At 38.1% G+C, this 19,431-nt stretch overlaps 1 long non-coding RNA gene across 1 annotated transcript in view; it reads left to right on the top strand.

Moving 5' to 3' along the window:
• The window catches only part of LOC118145002 (uncharacterized), a 46,762-nt gene that overhangs the window by 16,310 nt on the left and 11,021 nt on the right, over positions 1 to 19,431 (top strand). The window contains exons 3-4 of the long non-coding RNA XR_004730044.3: positions 15,375 to 15,455; positions 18,398 to 18,570. This is a non-coding gene — a long non-coding RNA (uncharacterized LOC118145002). The remainder of the gene's footprint in view (positions 1 to 15,374; positions 15,456 to 18,397; positions 18,571 to 19,431) is intronic.

Here is a 19,431-nt window from a genome sequence, read left to right as displayed (position 1 = left end):
CCACCTAGCTAACCTGGAAGGTGTTACTGCAGAGATTCCGAAGTAGCCCCCGCCTGTTTGGGCAGACATTGTCCAAAGACCTCTCTGAGTTTCTTTATTCTCAGGTTAAAGTTTTACAATATGTAGATGACATTCTCCTCTGTGCCACAATTGAGGAAATATTTCAGGAAGGCAGTAAGGCTCTTCTTAATGTTCTGGCTAACAGAATATATAAGGTCTCAAAATCTAAGGCTCAGCTCTGTCAGACTTCGGTGAAATATCTAGATCTAGTCTTGTCAGACAGGACCAGGACTTTGGATAAATAAAAGATTAGACCAATTTTCTCCTTTCCCCTCCCCAAAGCCTTCAAGCAACTAAGGGGATTCTTGAGCATTAGAGGATTCTGCAGACTATGGATACCTGGGTATGGTAAAATAGCTCATCCCTTATATCACCTAATAAAGAAGACTCAGGCAGCTAAAACTCGCTTCCTTATTTCAGAACCAGAGGGTAAAAACACATTGGACCAAGTAAAACAAGCCTTGCTTGAGTCACCAGCCCTTAGTCTTCCCACAGGGAAAACGTTTAATCTTTATGTGTCAGAAAGGAAGGGAATGACCCTGGGAGTTCTAACCCAGGCCCAAGGTCCAGCCCTGCAACCTGTAGGCACCTAAGCAAGGAACTTGATTTAGTAGCTAAAGGATGGCTGGCCTGCCTCCAGGAAGTTGGAGCGGTAGCCTTGCTGGTACCAGAGGCTACTAAATTAATTGTGGGAAATAACCATTTATACCCCACATAATGTGTCAGGACTGCTGTGTTATAAGGGGAGCCTCTAGTTAATGAGCAACCACTTTCTCAAATATCAAGCTCTGCTATTAGAGGGATCTTCAGTCCAGTTAAGAACCTGTTCTTCAAATCCAGCCACCTTCCTCCCAGAGGAAGCTGGAGAGCTTGAACATGACTACAAACAGATAATAAGGTAAACCTATGTGGCCATAGATGACCTCAGGGAAACCGCCTAAGAGAACCTAGACTAGATTCTCTTTACAGATGGACATTTCTGTGTAGAACAAGGGATCTATAAAGCATGGTATGCAATAGTTACCCTAAATGATGTGGTTGAGAATGCATCTCTCTCCTTGGGGGCAAAGCCTCAACTAACTGAGCTAATTGCCCTTGTGAAGGCCCTTGAATTAAAAAGGTAAAGCAGTTAACATTTACACTTATTCAAAGTATGCTTTCCTGGTCCTCCATGCCCATGCCACTATCTGGAAAGAGAGGAGCTTCTTCAGAGCTAATTGGTCTCCCATTAAATACCATCAGGAAATTAATAGACTGTTAACCTCAGTTTTCCCCCCATGGGAAGTGGCAGTACTGCATTGTAAAGGCTACCAAAAGGAATGGATGAAATGGCTCAAGGAAATAGGTTGGCACACCAAGCAGCTAAGTCAGCAGTGAGAAGACCCCAGATTTCTGACCCACTTGATATCCCTCTACTCAGGGAGGGCTCCATAAGATAAATAAAACCTCAGTGGTCTCCTGCAGAAATAGAATAGGCCACTTCTTGGAGATACATCTTTCAGTCCTCAGGATGGTACCAGTTGGAGGATGGCAAGCTTCATTTACCAGCTGCCAGACAATGGAAAGTTCTTGAAATCTTTTACCATGCCTTCCACCTAAGTAAGGATAAAACCTATCAATTTGCCCAGAGGTTATTCTTAGGTAAAAATCCGCTACAGGTGATCAAACAGGTTGATAATGCTTGAAAGACTTGCATTAAGAGTAATCACCTCAATCAATGGCTTCTCCTCACTGGCATCCAATGAATGGGAGGCTACCTGGGGGAAAACTGGCTAACAGATTCCACCCATTTTCCAAAGACAGGGGACATCCAGTATCTACTGGTAGGGGCAGCTACGTTCACTAACTGGGCAGAAGCATTTCCATGTCCGACAGAGAAACCCCCTGAGGTGATAAAAGTACTAATTAAGAAGTTGATTCATCACTTTGGACTCTCAGTACCTGCAAAGGAATGATGGCCCCTTGTTCAAAGTGGCTGTCACCAAGGGGTTTCAAAGGCACTCGGCATACAGTACCATTTTCATTGTGCCTAGAGACCACAATCCTCAGGAAAGGTAGATAAGACAAATGATTATGTCAAAAACACCTGAGAAAACTGTCTCAAGGAACTCATTTCTCCTGAATTACTCTTCTTCCCTCAGCCCTACTACATTTTAGAAATACTCCTACAGAGCTGAGTTTAAGTCCCTCTGAAATGATGTAAGAATAACCCTTTCTCACCAATGATTTCTTGCTAAACCAAGAGACCTCGGACTTAATTAAACATATAACTTATTTGGTCTGCTTCCAACAGGAACTGAAACAACTGTCAGAGGCCCATTCCCATGAACCAGGGCCACCTCTATTCAACCCAGAGGATCTAGTTCTGATAAAAGCACTCTCTTCTTTCTCCCTCTCTAGGTCCAAATTGAGGGGGCCCTTACACTGTACTTCTTCCTACTTCTATAGCAGTAAAGGTTACTAGAATTGGTTATTAAATTCATTATTCTTGAGTAAAGGCCTGGGAAGCTGATATGGTTACCACCATCAACCTAGAAGAGCATCCGAAGTACCAATGTGAAGAAATTGGGGAACTCGAGCTACAAATCACAAAAGATAAGTGTTAATAATTAATCTTCCACAGATAGCCTCTTTATAGTCTTGCCTCTGCTTGCTGTTCTTACCTTCATTCTGTTTCTCACCATGAAGCATCTTTGCCAAGGACTGCTTAATCCTGTGTACCAATAGGAATATCTATTCCCCTAAACAGTTCTCTCTCCTAAAGTTTAATTGCTCCGATACAGGATTCAATTTCTTTCACCAGGGTGAAACAGCTGTGCCCACAATACTGTTTTCAAAATGATTAGTATATTTTACTTCTTATTTCTGTTATGTTCAGCACTAGATTATTTCCCTTGTAATTCCCTTTTGTCCACATAACATATATGTCCAGATAATTCCACACATTTGGTCCCTTTATACTTTACTTTGTAAATTTTTTTTTTTCTAACCTAGAGGTCATTAAACTTCAAACCGTCATGCAAGTGGAGCCTCAGAAGAGGACTCTGTTTCAATGGGGATCCTTAGATAGGTCTTAGAGGGAAATCTGACTGCCGTTTTCCCCAAAACTGCCGTTTTCCCTGTCAGCAGGAAGCAGTTAAGGTTGGATATCATTCCTATCCTAATGACAATTAGATGTATCTCTAGAGGGGGAATTGATAGCGGCAGGAGGCCGAGACATGCCTGGACAGATGGGGGCAGGTCCCCAGTAAAACCTCATCTTCAAGCCAAAGACAGTTTAAAGCCCAAAGGCCAAGCTACAAGTCAAATCCACAAATTGGATTGAGGATCCGTCTTCCAGTTTGGTGTGCTTTCCTTTGACTGATTCCCCACCTTCACCGATTTTATGTATACGTACTGATATGGTTTCACTCTGCCTCCACCCAAATATTATTTTGAATTGTAGCTCCCATAATTTCCCCATGATGCGAGAGACACCTGGGGGAGAAAATACAATCATGAGGGCAGTTTCCCCATACAGTTCTCTGGTAAGTGAATAAGTCTCATGAGATCTGATAGGTTTATGAGGGGTTTTACCTTTTGCTTGTTTCTCATTCTCTCTTGCCTGCTGCCATATAAGGTGTGCCTTTTACTTTCTGCCATGATTGTGAGGCCTCCCTAGTCACATGGAACTGTGAGTTCATTAAACCTCTTTTTTGTTATAAATTACCCAGTCTCAAGTATCCTTATCAGCAGTGTAAGAATGGACTGATATGCCTACATTTCCCTAACTGTCTTTACACCACCATGCCCACCTTTGACTGGTGCCTTTGTTTTAACCTTTTTTTCATATGCGCAAACCAATCAGCATGCACTCCCCCATCCTGTACCTATAAAAACCCCGGGCTCAGCCACACTGTGGGGAGATTAACTGACTTTGGGAGAGAGACAACCTGATATTCCCATCCCTTCTCTGCTGAGAGCTGTTTCATCACCCAATACTATTCTCCACCTTCATCACCCTTCAATTGTCAGTGTGACCTTATTTTTCTTGGACTTGGGACAGGAGCTCAGGACCCACCAAATGTGGGTACCTAGAAAGGCTGTAACCTTGCCCTCTGTTCTCACTGGGCCAGAGTGTAGTAAGGAGCTGATTGAGCTGTTAGCATGCCACCATTGATCCAGCTGTGGATGGTGAACTAAAAGAGCTAATTAGCACACTGTAACACCCACTGTGGGGCTTTGGGATCACGGGCATCCTTGCATGGGTGCTGCCACATTCTCCATGGGACATGTCTGGTCTGGCTGTGAGCCCCACCAGAACCTACTCCTTTGTCAGTACTTGGAGAGGCTGGCTGGAGCCTGCATTCACTTGTGAGCCCCATCAGAACCTACTCCTCTGTCAGTGCTTGGAGTGGCTGGCTGGAGCCTGCACTCACTTGCTCACTTGTTCCCTCCCACCAGGGGCTAAGCACACAGTTGTTGATGACCATGAAAGCCATGGGCCAGAGCACGAGCCAGACAAATGCTGAGTAGACTTGGTGTCCCCTGTTTTGAGCCAAGTAAAGTGGCTGAGAAAAATCCTGCATCAGTAGTTTAGTCTCATCAAGAGCTAATTTAGAATCTAATATAGTGCCTGGACCACCATAAGCATTCATTTCACATTGATTGAAAACAAATAATTTCCCTTTTTCCAGAGCAATATTTGGGCTACCCTTTCATGGTCAATGGGTTCTTTTGAAGGGCCAGTAGCATTATTATGCTGGCAAATGTTTAACAGGAACTCCAGGACTAAAAAATACTTACAATTTGTGGTGTTGGTTGTTCCCTTGATTGCAGTAAGTACTCCCACCCTGACAGATTACAAGCTACCAAAAGTCTGTCAATCAGCTCATAATACTGAAAATTTAACAGTTGGCAACCTGGTGTGTGCCAGCTCCATTACAAGCCAGCTCCAGCACAGTATGGGAAAAGGCACTGCTATTTTAAAACTCAGAAAGCTGGAAAAGGTGGATGGAAAATCACTTGTTTCTGACATTGAGACTCAAAGTTATGCTCATTTATCTTCTCTTCTGGAAATTTTAAATTCCCTGAATTCAAGAAGCTTTAATTTTTACTTAGTTCTGCCTCCTTTTTTGTTAGCTAGTACAGTCCCTAGGAAAACGCCACACTTAGAAATAAATATGCTTTGGTATTTTTCTGTTTTCTTTTCTCTTTATTATTAATTTTATGATCACTGACCGGATGTATGCCAGGAGTACAAAAAATAATCACTAGCATTTAGTGAGTACTTATCATATTCAAGGTGTTGTATGTGAGCTGTGTATACATTGTTTCATTCCATTCTGCCAATAATCTCATAAGGTTGGTACCTGCATCTCTCTTTTCCAAATTAGATACTGAGACTCAACGGTTTTGAGAAAATAAAGATTTAAACTGAGTTAGGCACTTGAGGCCACATATTTCAACCCCTACATTCCACTTCCTTATGGCAGTTTGTGTCTTGGACAGTAAAACTACGATTTTGCATTTGCAGTGTTTGTAGTCCACAGCATGCTTCTGCGTGCTATATTTTCACAGAAACTCATTAAGGTGTGGTAATGCAGACAGGGTATTGTTTTCATTGAGTGGCGAAAATAGAGCACACCACATTAAAAAATGGTTCTCCTAGCCTCCAAATAATATAATAAAAAAAAGAACAACACACCTAACAGTCATTGTAGGTCCCAAGAGCTACAAGAACATCCAGAAATCATCTAGTCCATTGCTCTTATTTCAGAGAGAAGTTCTTTACTCTCATGCAAAGAACAAACAGTATGCTTTACTTCTAAGACCCCACTTCCTCAGAATCTGTTTCTTTTAGCTATCTATAATTTATCAGTTCATCTCACTGGAGGTTTTATTACAAATAAAATTCTAAAGCAGACATTTTAAAATCTAAAGGCTGTGTTTTTGAAGATTATGTAAATAGAAATGAGAAAACATTGTCATGGCAGCATAAAGTAGGGCTTGATATTTGTAGATCTTATGATTACATTTTATTATTTTGCCTATATAGCTTTTAGATTTAGCTTTAGCTTTTGATAATGAAATGAATGCATTCTAGGACTATCAAATCAATCTTTGTGTATACTTGTTTATGAGAAATTGTGAAACAAACACATTTAAGTTGGTGTCAATACCCAGAAATTGAAAATAAATAAATAAAAACTATTTGGATGACAATAATCAAACAAACAGGAGGGACGGTTTGCAATTATCTATGGGATTTAGAGAATCAAAGTGTATTTGGATGAGGAGACCAGTAGCCTCATGAATATCCTTGCTGTAGAGACTTCAAATTTGACTTAACGCATTATATGAATGATTTTTAAAAACATACTCAGGCCTACTGGTTGACTGGAAAGTTACAGCACAATGTAAAAACTCAATTTTTTTGTTTGATTTTTTGAGAAATTCACTTGTTTTAGTTTGCTTGCTTTTTTGTTATATTGAGTCGCTTTTCGTGCTTGTGGCAATATTTCCCAGGATAAAATGTAATCACCTTCTCTATGCTCTTGGAAGGAGACACCAGCCTAGGTTATTTCCAAAGTCGGACTCTCAGCCTCCTTCTCCTGTGTAAAAGGGAACAGCAGTTTTATGTTTCTTTTGGCTCCATATAGTTTTGCTTTATTTTGTTGCTGTTATATGTGTTTTATTATGAGCGAACAGCCTCTTCCTCATGAGCATTCATGTGAATTGCAATAGTTACTGTTACCACTACTAAAAATAATAATTGTTGAGTAGAAAGGAAAAGAGAAAATATGAGAAGGAAGCTGAATGAGATTGGAAAAGGAAGAAAAGGTAGAGGATTCTATTTAAGTTAGTATTTAAAGGCCAAAGCTATTCCTCTTCTTATATCCATTTGTGGGGGGGAATCTTAGTTTTTAGACGTTGCCAGCTGGGTTGCAGGTACTTTCTTTTTTAGGCTAGCATGAGGACTTTCCACTAACCCTTTGGGGCATAATGCTGCCAGGCACTCAGAACCAAAACTATGACTTATTATGCTCAGTCTGCCCGTATGTCCCCAATGTCCTTCAGTGTCTTCCATAATCCTATACACCAAAGAAAAAAGAACTGGCAATTTTGACAGCTGTGTTATTTTTTAAAACCAAACATAATATTTTTAAGGATGAGGAATAATATATTTGGACAAATTATATGATTCAGTTCCACACCTTGAAATCTCCAAATTCCAAATAGGAGGAGAACCACCTTTCATGTTTCCAAAGACTAGTCTTAGATAAACCATGTTAAATAATAATGAATAATGCACATTTATTTGACAATGAAGACAAAATTAATCCAAGGGAGGTAAATAAGTAATTAGCAACAGCAACTATCAGGAACCCCAAAATATACTGAATTGCAAATCACAATAGAAGGAATTACCATAAAAATTGACTTCAAAGAATAGTAAGATTCCCCCACACACACACTAATGAATATTAGAGGAGTAGCTTTAGCCTTAAAATATTAACTTAATGGCTGACTGTTGATTCCTAAAGTGAATAGATAAGGAACTCCTTGGAAATTTGTCTAATAATATTCTTTGAAGTCAATTTTTAAGGCAATTCCTTCTACTGTGATTTGAAATTCAGTATATTTTGTCAAATAAATGTGCATTATCCATAATTATTTATTATGGTTTATCTAAGACTAACCTTTAGAAACTTGAAAGGTGATTCTCCTCCTATTTGGAACTTGGAGATTTCAAGGTGTGGAACTGAATCATATAATTGATCCAAGTATGTGTTATGAAAATTTCTGTATTCATCAAAAGTAATTAGTGTAACTATTGATACTGCATGCTATTTTGGGATGCTCTTTGTCAAAACTTTGTCCAGGAAGTGAATGTATTTCAGTGTTACAATATTGAGGGCATAAAATACAGACTATACTCACAAATTAAAGAAAGAGGATTTACTGTATCAACTACTCCTGAACACATCTTTCATACACATCTTACTTTTGACATGATCAAAGGAAAATTGCTATCATATGGTGGTATTGCTTTTATTTCTTACTCTTCTGTAAGTGAAAACTGCAAGCTTAAACGGCGCATGAAACTGTGTATGCATAACTTCAAAAAGTATATTGATCAAATTATTAAATTAAATCAGATGTTTGACATCATGTACAGAAATAATTTTTTGACTGACAGAATATTCTATTTTCAACTTGCTGTGGGGCATTATATGCTTTAAACTTGAAGAAAAAGTAAAAAGGATTTTTAAACGTTGATAACTCACTGTATTTTCACAGCATTCACCAAAAGACTTCTGAAAATTAGAATAAAAATTAGGTTTCGCTTTTTTAATTACCTTTAATAATAATGATGATGATGAAGATAATATCTTTTATTTTTTGAGTATCTACTATTTGTCTTATTCTACACAATTTATTTACATTTAAATAATTTGGGTGTAGTAAGTAGAAAAATTAGAATAAAGAACTATAGAGACAATAATCTTTTATAAAAAATAAAAAACTTTTAATAAAAGAATTGAATAAGCAAGCATTAAGCCAAATCTACAAATTCTCAAATCTCCACCCAAAGCAACTTCAGTAGAAAGAGAAAGAAAAAGGAGAGGAAAGAAGTGAAAGCAAACATTAGGTTGGTACTAGCTTTGATCTCTTTATGAGTAGTCAGAGTAGGAAGGCAAGACAGCCTCCGAATGGTAGACGAGGACCTACAGTACAAGCTGTAGATGACAGTAGGGACTTTTGCAGCAGGAGAGAGAGTTAAAAGGGGCAGACAATTATTTGGCTAATGTTAGAGTAATGTCTTCAAAAGGATAAGTACAGGGAAGCATAGTTATGGTGTCACCCTCTGCTGAGCCTGCATGTCTCCTGGGGTCTCTGGGAGATAGAGATAGAAAAAACAATCAGATGAAACACAGGGTGGCCAAGACAGAAGACATTTGGGAGTGTCTACAGGTAGTACTATTGGCAGAGGGCCTGCAATCAGCAGTGTAAGAAATCCTCAAGACACATAGAAATGATACAGGTAGACACCAATTTAAATAACCCTTGGAGAAGTGCAGAAATGAGTAGACAGCACTTCCTGAAATACAGAGGTCCTCCTTTTTTGTGCTATTGTTTTCACAGTTCTGTTGTGAACTGGGGAAAATAAATGCTATATTAATATATTTTTGTGTGTCCCTGTTATAATGCAGGCTGGTGACCTGGGTACACTTTTGATATTAGAATTTGAAGATAATTCATTAATTGGGTGCTGTTGATTGACTAGCTGATTTATTTTTGCATTCCTTTCTTTCAACAGCTGTTTATTGAGAAACCATTATGTACCAAACACTGACTTAGACCCTGGAGATAGAGATAAATAAGACAGATAGGGTCTTTCTGCTCTCATGAAACTTATATATTAGTGAGATGCAATAAAAAAGGCACAGACAAATGTGCTGATCATTGCACAAAGAATTCTAATTGGCTATAGTAGGAAGGCACTGAGTAATTTATGATAAGAATTTAAATGACAAGAATAAGTTACCAAACTGATGGGGTGAAGCAACATTTTATTCGGAGACTTCAAAGCCCATTGTGAAGGCTTTAAGGTAAAAGTGAGTTTGACTAACTAAAATCTAAAATAAAACCACAATATTGGATCATTTAATCAACGCCACAGAAAGTGGTGGGAATGACATCTGAGATACAGGCTCCATGAGACGAAATAAGAATTTGGGGTTTATTTGACCCCAAATTTGCAGTAGTAAGACACTGGCATATTTTTAGGTAGAAAACCTACTGGTTTCCTTTTCAAAAATTGTTTTTATTTTTTTATTTAAGAGACAAAATCTCTATGTTGCCCAGGCTTGAGTTTAGTGGCATGATTATAGCTCACTGTAACCTCAAGCTCCTGGGCTAAAGCAATCTTCCCACCTTGGCCTCCTGAGCAAATGGAACTACAGGTGCATGCTATCATTCCTGGCTCTAGTTTGTGGTTCTAAAAGAATACTCTAGAAAATAAATGCAGAAAAATTTATAGAGAGTAGAGGTAAGAGTGAGATCAAGGAAATTTATTAAGAGACCATTATAGTACTTAAGAGTATGAAAATAAGTAATAGCAGTGATGATGGAGAGAAGTAAATGAATATAAGATGTGATTCTCAGACAGGAACAAGAGGATTTGTTGAGGTCTGTTGGATATGGAGGGAGAAGAAAGAAAGATTTTTGGCTTGTACATTTGGTTAATAGAGTAACCTAGAGAGAAGCAGAAGTGTGGTCTCCAGAGAATACAACTGCAGAGAATGTATAAGGAGTGATGTTTCAATCATTTAAGTGTGAGGCATTGTTTTAAAATACAAGTACAGAAGTCAACTAGACATTTGGGATATTCAAATTTGAACTTTCAGGAAAAGCTTAAGTTCATATATATATATATATATATATATATATATATATATGCAATAAAAATTATAATACCAAATGTAGCCTTTAAAATGCTTATTACAATGAAATCGCCAAGCAACTAGCATATCACCTTGCACATAGTAGGGGCTCAGAAAGCATTTCTTAAATGTATTGCTATATGGAAGGTATAATGCTAACGGCAGGAGATACAGCAAACAATACGATATAGATTGAGCCAAGCATGGTGGTGCACACATGTAGTCCTAGTTACTCAGGAGGCTGAGGCAGGAGGATCAGCCAGAGGAGTTCCAAACTGTTGTGAGCTGTGATTGCACACTAAATAAACTCCAGCCTGGACAACATAGTAAGACCCTATCTCAAATAAATGAATATTGAATAAATGAGACATGGTGAGTTCATTTTCTATGGCCACTGTAACACAGTATGACAAATTATGGGGATTTCAACAACAGAAATTTATTCTCTCCTACTTCTGGAGACCAGAAGTCTGAGGTTAGTATCACTGGCTGAAATCAAGTTGTCAGGCTATATTCTCTCTGGAGACTTTGAAAATAATGATTTTCTTCCTCTTTCAGATTCTGGTGGCTGCTGTCATTCCATGGCTTATAGCTTCATCACTCCAATCTTCAAAGGAGACAGTATTTTTGAATCTTTGATCTATCTACATGTCACCTTTTTCTCTGTGTCTGTATCAAATCTCCCTCTGCCTTCCTTGTATTAACAATACATGTGATTGCATTTAGAGCTCACCTGGATAATACTCTTAACTCAAGATCTTTAATCAAATCTGCAATGACATACTCCCTTACCCACTTGGCTTAGGAGATGGATACTGGGGACTACTTTTTAGTCTACTATAGATGGTATTGAATTTGACAATTTTATAAACTTCAAAATAAGGAAATGTAATTACAGTTAAAATAGAATACTGTGTAAAGTATCATAGAAGCATGAAAGTAAAACAAATCAATTCTGGATATTACCAAGAAAAAATACTTCTTGCCCTGAGTTTTAAAGGAGGACTAAGAATTTCCAAGTTTAATAGTGGGAGAATGGAACTCCAGGCGTAGAGAAATGCATGAAGAGAGATAAGGAGCAGTGAGTGTTTGGTGTAAGCAGCAGAATAATAAATGTGTGAATACTTTAACCATGACTCTGAAGCAAGGCATTTTTTGTTGAATCTCTGTTATTGTTCTGTCTTCAGAGGATATAAATTAATTTAAGATATAATATTTGTAAAAGTCAAAACTTAGGTCATACAAGTTGGGCATACAAACAAGATGGGCATACCTGGAACAAAGAGAGTACAATTACAATATAATCAATATGTAATTATTTGCTAACTTTTGTAATGTTTGCTTAACCTTCAGGAATAGAACAGAATAATCAGGAAACAGATTTATTCTGGGGGGAGGTGAATATGGATATTAAACATGGGTGGATCTTGAGTATACGGAGAAGGTAGACAGTGCAGGCAATTTAAGTAGAAGAAAGAAAATGAGTTAACACAGAAATGAGAACTGTGAGGGAAAATGAGACCAACAGCATATTAAAGTTCACCGAAGGGTAATAAGAAATTAGAGGGAGCAGCAGTGGCTCAGGCCAGTTGTCTTGGTGCTTGAGGAGGCAAGGCTATGCGTTCGAGGCCAACCTGAGCAGCATAAGAACCTCTCATTAATTAAGAAAAAAAGAAATCAGATAAACTAAGATGCAGTCCTACTATTGAAGGATTTAAGAACATAGAGAAGGTGCTTCCTCAAATAGAATAGACCATATTGACACTTGTATTTCCCCTGTGCAGTTTAGACTATGTATTGTCATGCAAAAAGGAGCAATGACCAAAACAAGTTTTGGCAGCCCGTCAAATGGTGAATTCTCTGAGAGCACAGTACATGCTTTATACTTTTTAGTTTTTCCCCATTCTAGAGGCAGAAAGTACTGTAGAAAACCATCATTGAAAAGAGAGAGATCGACACAAAGATTTAGTGGAAGACAGAGAGAAATTTCTCTGTTGACTAGTCTCTAGCATTGCACAGAATGAACACAGTGTGTGAAAAGCTAGTAGGAGCATAATTTAAATAATTGGTTCACATTATAGCCCGATCATCTTGTCTGTGGTGATCTTTACTGACAAGCAATGAGCTGAGACAGACTGGGGAGACTCTAGCATAGTGAGGCTGATTTTTACCTAACACACACGCACACACACACATACATACACATACATTTGCTCGCACACATGCTCACATACACTCTTCTCTTGGCCTCTGTCATCTGGAGCATAAGTGTAATATTTTCAGCCTGTCTGCCCTAGTAGATTTGATTAGGTAATATTTACAAATTGCTTTGAGAAACATGAAAATTATCCTACTAATAAAAAATAAATTTCCTGACATGACATTTGATTTGAAATGCTTCAACCTTTTCTATGTACACTTGAGGGGTTATCGTAAGCAAATGGTACAATTTCAGTACTCGGGAAAGAAAAGGTAGAGCTGACCTTGTGTATCCCTCTGCATATTGTCTTTGTTGATTTTACAAATATTTTAACATTGATTACAAAACAAGCAATGTGCAAGGATATGGCTTTTAATTTTGTTCTGCTTTCAATTATGGATGGAAATAGCCTATAACCTCCGTGCACGCATTCATTCATTTATGAAAACGTACACAATTTTTCCTGCCTGACTTTGTTCTAAACACATTTTCCCCGAGGGTATGCCATGCTTCAGATACTGTATAAGACTCTGGGAATACATGATTCAGAAGGAAGGGTCTCTTCTTTTGACATCACAATATCATATGAAAATGGGTGCAAAATCCCAGAAATATCTGTGTAATAAAAATACGATGCAGCAAAATAGATAATAGAAGTCATTTAGAGAATTTTGAGTTGCCTAGTTCTATACAGGGAGACAGGACAGCCCTCATTAAGGAAATATGAGTAACTACAGAATGAGAAAGGAGATTTTTCCAGGAGAATGAAATAATTAAGAGATTTCTAATCAAATAATGAGAATGACAAAAAGCTCAGATGCCAGAGAGAATAAGGCATGTTTGAAAATCTCTGTCTTTGAGATGGTAGGGGAGTAGAATACTAAGTGAAAAGGCCATAGGAAATAAAAGAACGTGTAGAAAATTGGGATGTTTAGAACTTTGTGAACGTGGCTTTATGAGGAATCAACAACATATTTTAAGCAGGGGAGAGTAATAGGGTCAGATTTACATTTCAAAGTAACTTTGCTGAACAAGATGAATAAGCATCAGTGAAAAGGGATTTTTATAAATATGGGTTAATAATGATAAAATATTTCCAGAACGCCTATTCTATGCCATGGCAATTAGAATTCGGAAGCGCGCTTGTCCTTGGTCTAATACTGATTACTTCCACACCCAAGTATCAGCAGCTGGTGGATAGAATTGGGTTTAGGACGTCTTCTGTATTTTTGATTCTGGAAAGAGTCTGGTCACTCTGGGTCTTGATTTGTTACTAGGTAGTGTGACTGTTCTATTACTCTTTTTTTTGAGACAGAGGTTTGCTCTTGTTACCCAGGCTGGAATACAATGGCGCGATCTTGGCTCACCGCAACCTCCACCTCCTGAGTTCAGGCAATTCTCCTGCCTCAGCCTCCTGAGTAGCTGGGATTACAGGCATGCACCACCATGTCCAGCTAATTTTTTGTATTTTTAGTAGAGACGGGGTTTCACCATGTTGACCAGGATGGTCTTGATCTCTTGACCTTGTGATTCCAAAGTGCTGGGATTACAGGCATGAGCCACCGCGCCCGGCCATGTTCTATTACTCTTAATATGGTAACTCAGGAACCAGCAGGCTTGGGTGGTCAGGTTAAGACTCAGTAGAGAATAGTACTTACAGGAGGAGAGACCAAGGGAAAGTAATTACTGTGATATAACGTGTCCAGAGAGGGAGCTTGACCTTTCAAAACACCATAAGTAGCAGTGGATGCTCCAGTTGTTGTCTGAACTAGTAGCAAGCTACCTGTCCCCTACCAGGCTAAATACCCATTTGGAGAGAACACTTACCAAGGAGGAAAGTGAGGGATTTATGTCTGCTGAGTTAATGCAGGACGCACAGTTGTTTAGAAGTCCAGGATTCAATGTCAAAGAAGAGAAAAATAACGTATAATCCTAAAAGAAACTAACGTATATTAATAAGTATAAGATTGGTTAACACTTAAGTTGTTAAAACTGAAATGCTCTGGGTAAGGAGAAATGACAAGTGTCTTCCTGAATACAGCTCTGGACACACTTTAATAACACAGCTTCATTCACACCCCTGTCCAGGTCAATTTTCTCATGATCATAAGGCCTCATTCAAGATCTTCAGGGCACTCTTGTCAACCTTCAATTAGACTTTTATTTGTGAGATTCAAGTCTGTTTCTCCTACCACAAGACCAATGGTATATGTTAGTTTCTGTTTTCTGTTATGTCCACAGGGCATCCTGGAAATAGTAGACAGTCAATAAATGAATAAAATTACCACTTAGAGAAGACCTGTTGTATTACATATCAGTGATTGTCAAATTTTAACAGTCATTCAAATCACCTGATGACTTTGTTAAGAGGCAGGTTTTGATTCAGTGGTTTGGGGGTGGGCTGGGGTAAGATTCTACAGTTCTCCAACAAACTCCTGAGTAATGTCGATGCTGCTGGACCACAGGCCACAGTTTGAGAAGGAAGGGGTTGACATTTACGGGAAAACATTGGAAAGCTGGGAAGCTTAGTGACTTATCCAGTTCACCCAACAGGTTAGGAGGAAACCCTGGATTCTAAGCCCAACGGTGAGACTCAGGCTTGCCCTGAGTTCTCAATTGTGCTGTTTGTTATTGTCAACAACAGTCATTCTTAAAAGTGATCACACAATTGCCCTGTTTTTCAGAATTGTGCCTGCTCTTCTTGACTCACGAAAATACTGCAAAAGAAACTTGCTTTGTCTGCCCTGACTCAGGAGAAATGCAAGGTATCATGAACAGATGGTTATTACCTTTTTAGAGATAGTACATTACAGGATGGCTTTAATTGTTCTAGACGTTAAATAAATTAAATAGCTCCATCAGTCATAAATTCAAGTTGGAATTCTCTGAGCACAATGTAGATCCTTGGACTGTGATGAAAGGCAAAGTCACTTCCTTTACCCATCATAGCAAAAGATACCTCAGCAACAGCACCCAGAAGCAAGAAGAAGGAGGAATGGTGAGACCAGAGATAAGAGTTTGGAAATGAGGGCAAATTGCTCAGGACTGATACTTTCAAATGTGAAGATTTTAATGGATACAAATCAGTAATAAACACTGGAAGAAAATATAACAATTTAACCTCATCAGAAGTCCCTCTAGCCTTCTTGCAGCAGTTTGTGTGAGTGTACATATGTGTGTGTGCGTGTGTCTGTGTGACTCATACTAGAACATGGCTGTCATAATCTACCATATGTCTTTTGGTTTCTACCGAGTGGGTTTTACAAGAAAGAATAGGCAGGGTTTCATTTCTCCCAGCTGTAAAGATGCAAAAACTTTAAATTAAAAATAACCTTTCAGCTGATTCCTTGCATAATTGCTATCTTGTTTTGCTAATACTGTGGCTGAATTGTAACTTGCTGAAGCCTTAGGGATTTGCATGCTGGTTATCCTCTGAATTTGCATTGACATGGTTTTCAGTCAAGTGCATAACTAAATCCTGTGGCCATGAGCAATGCTGGCAGTATTTGCATTGAAAATCAGTAGGAGATTAGAGGAAGAATGGCTCTGTGCAGCCTCTCTAAATAGATTCAATGATGAAAATTTTGGGTCTCTCAAAATGCCGTTCACTTCCATTAAGTGACTGTGGCTGCTGAGCCTCGACTCACTTCAAAAGACCAAAACAAGAGACAGTGAGGGGAAAACAGAAGAGAGCTTCCACAATATAACACGTATTCTGAAACGACCATTTGCCAGCATTTTTTTTAAAATGTATATTTTGGAGGAAGTTTAAGGACATACTTGCTGAAAATAAATTTTCTGATGCAAAAACAAAAAACATTATTTTGTTTTCTTGTCAGGAGCAAAATGTGCAAAGGCCAGGATGAGCTTAGCTTCTTCCATGATATCCCCAACCAGCTTAGGAAATATTTTAAAGGCAGCCAATGAGATATTGTGTAAAGTAAAAGTAACTGAAGTTTTTCATAGGCTGGGACTTGTTCTTTTTATACATTGCTTCTATTTTGCGATTTGCATCTAGTGAGCTTATACTCAGTGCTAAACAAGAACAAAAACTTTGACCTCAAACCAAATGAGTTGTTAAACTCAGACTGTGATTGTTAACAACTGCTTTTACTTGGCACCACAGACCCTTCCCATTTGAGAGCTCCTCCAGTTGAAAGTGAAAACATTTCGGATTGTATTCAGATTAATCCATTGAAGGAAGCTAAGTTCGTAAGAAGTTTAGGGACATTTCCAAAGCTACATATTAGCCACTAGCTAGCATTTCTAAATCAACTTGCTGCCAACGAGAACATGGAAGAGATGATAATTTTTTAATGAAAGGATTATATGAAAATGATGGCATGACATTGATGAGAATTCCTATTTTCTTGTGTTTACTTTCCTCATGATTGTTAACACGTTGTGAGAACTGGGTTAGGAGTTCAGGGTTCCAGAAAATTACTCTATTGTTGGGATGGAGCCTGAGTTCAGGTGCAGTTAGAGAGTAAACACACAAAAAAACAGGCAGCTCTTGCTCTCACTTAGAGAAACACATTTAAATTGGTTTGTGGATGAGGTATGAAAGCAAGTTCTTGTTACCCATGCATGCTGCCTTTGGTTGCTGTTCTAGGTCATAAAGCAGCAAGAATGCCTAAGCCCACAGAGTCAAAGCAACTGTGGGCAGTTCCTGGAGATCCCAGATGTAAGGCCAATTGCCTTGCTAAGAGCCGTATGAAAAACACCCACCCCTCTCTATGCCTGATAACAGTTTATCAGGCAGAACACATTACTCAGCATCTGGCTTCTCCATGTGGGCTGCCCTCACCCAGTTCTGCATTCTGCCCCAAGGTCTATATTCAGCACTAGACTATACACTCTCAGCACCAAGCAATGCATTTGAACCTCAGCACTAAACTGTGCACTCTCAGCACTAAATTATACATCTGAACCCATGAGAATTGAAGAAATCCTGCCAAGCCTTACCCAATGGCAGCCCACCCCATGCATCCTAGGCCAGCCCCCCTCTAACCCCCATAAAACCCCCTGCCCTGAGAAGTCAAGCACCACTTCTCTGGCCCCTTTTCCTTAGGACCACAGAACCTCGCCCGGGAGATAAATAAATTGGCATTTGATTGTTCTTATACTGGCCTCAGTTTCCTCATTTTAAGCTCAGCAGTAACCATTACACCAGATATGATTAAACAGGAAAAGTCACAACCCTTAAGGTCTATGTAAATTTGTAATATAAACAGTTTAGAGAGCTTGGGATATCTCAATAACTCTAGACAAATAATGTTTGCATGAAGAAAGAAAGGGTTTTTGCAAAAAGTAATGTCACTACAATAATGCATATTGTGATAATAAAGCTTATTCTGTTATGGAGTCATGGTACAAAAAATACACACAATTGAAAAGGATAAAATAACAATATAAAATACCATAAAGCAGCACCTTAGTAAGCTACAGAAAAAGAATAAAATAATGCCTTAAGACTTCAGAAGGCCGAGGAAGATTTAGAACATTCTTTTGCAGCAAAGTTCAAACTGCTATAATAGAGTTCAATTGCCTATTCATGCTTCCTCTTTCAATTTTCTGGTTCTTCTTTGGTTTCTAGACAAGTCCGAAGAAGAAAAAAACATACCACCATTTTTTAAAGAGAAGAAAGCACATTCTCCTTTCTTTATGATTGACTTGCCTCATCATTTCACATTTTTGTTTTCACTAGTGGCCACGGATTTGCTCTGGAGGACTAAGTTGATAGTATAAACCTGTGGTTCTCATAAGTATCCCCAGGCTGCACTATCAGCATCACATGGAAACATCTCTCAAAAAGGCATGTCAGAAACTGTGAGGACAGAACCCAGGAGTCTGCTTCATAAAGCCTTTCAGGTGATTCAGGTGTGTTCTAAAGTTTGAGAGCTATGGTTATAAACTAAGGCTCCTCAAGGTTTTATAATCATGGGAGTTTTCAGTTTATGTTTTTCTTTTTTTTAAAAAAAAACACCACCAACAAGCTATATCAAATTCATTAAAGTAAATGATAGTGGATATTCTAAAACTGAAGCTAGGAGGTGTTTCCTTAAGAAGAAGAAAAAGCATGCCATTTAAATAGTTTAAAATAATTATTTTGCTATAAATTAAATAACTTCTAAGCTAGGCTAATAGTTGTTCTTTATAAATATTTGAAAATGTTTGCCCTGATTTTTATGGAACTAGATATTTTTCATAAAATGCTTTTATTACATAAAGAATATATTCAATAAAAATAAATTTAATAAAATGAAAATTGATTTAGAAGTTAGTCTCCCAAGTTTCAGTTTATTTAAAATATACCAGCCTTTCCTCACTCTCTTCATAAGTTTTGGTTGTCTGGAAGCAAAGGTGCATTGTCGTTAACTATTGAAGGAATGTCATAAAGTATTGAGCACGCTAAAGTTTCAGTATGAAAGTACTCAACAAAAATAATGTTTTCACTTTGTTTTACCAGTGTTTCTCTCCATGTTTTATTCTTTCCTGAGCAGATATATGCATAGATGTATGAATGATACATACATATTTACCTGTTTTTTTTAATATACAAAATGCTCAACACATGTGGAAATATTTTAACTTAATTTTGATGTAAGCATCATTCAAACATAAAATATAGCTGATGGAGTAAAAGTCTCCAAACAAGTATCTACAGAATAAAATAGTTTTCTAATATCATCCACAATTTTTGAAGTGAATAGGTTGAAGTAATAACTTCTCCCTTTCCTT

Source organism: Callithrix jacchus, chromosome 8, assembly GCF_049354715.1.
Source record: "Callithrix jacchus isolate 240 chromosome 8, calJac240_pri, whole genome shotgun sequence".
NCBI classification, from domain to species: Eukaryota; Metazoa; Chordata; class Mammalia; order Primates; family Cebidae; genus Callithrix; species Callithrix jacchus.
Note: the sequence above shows the minus strand (reverse complement) of the source record. Positions and strands in the feature narration are given on the sequence as shown.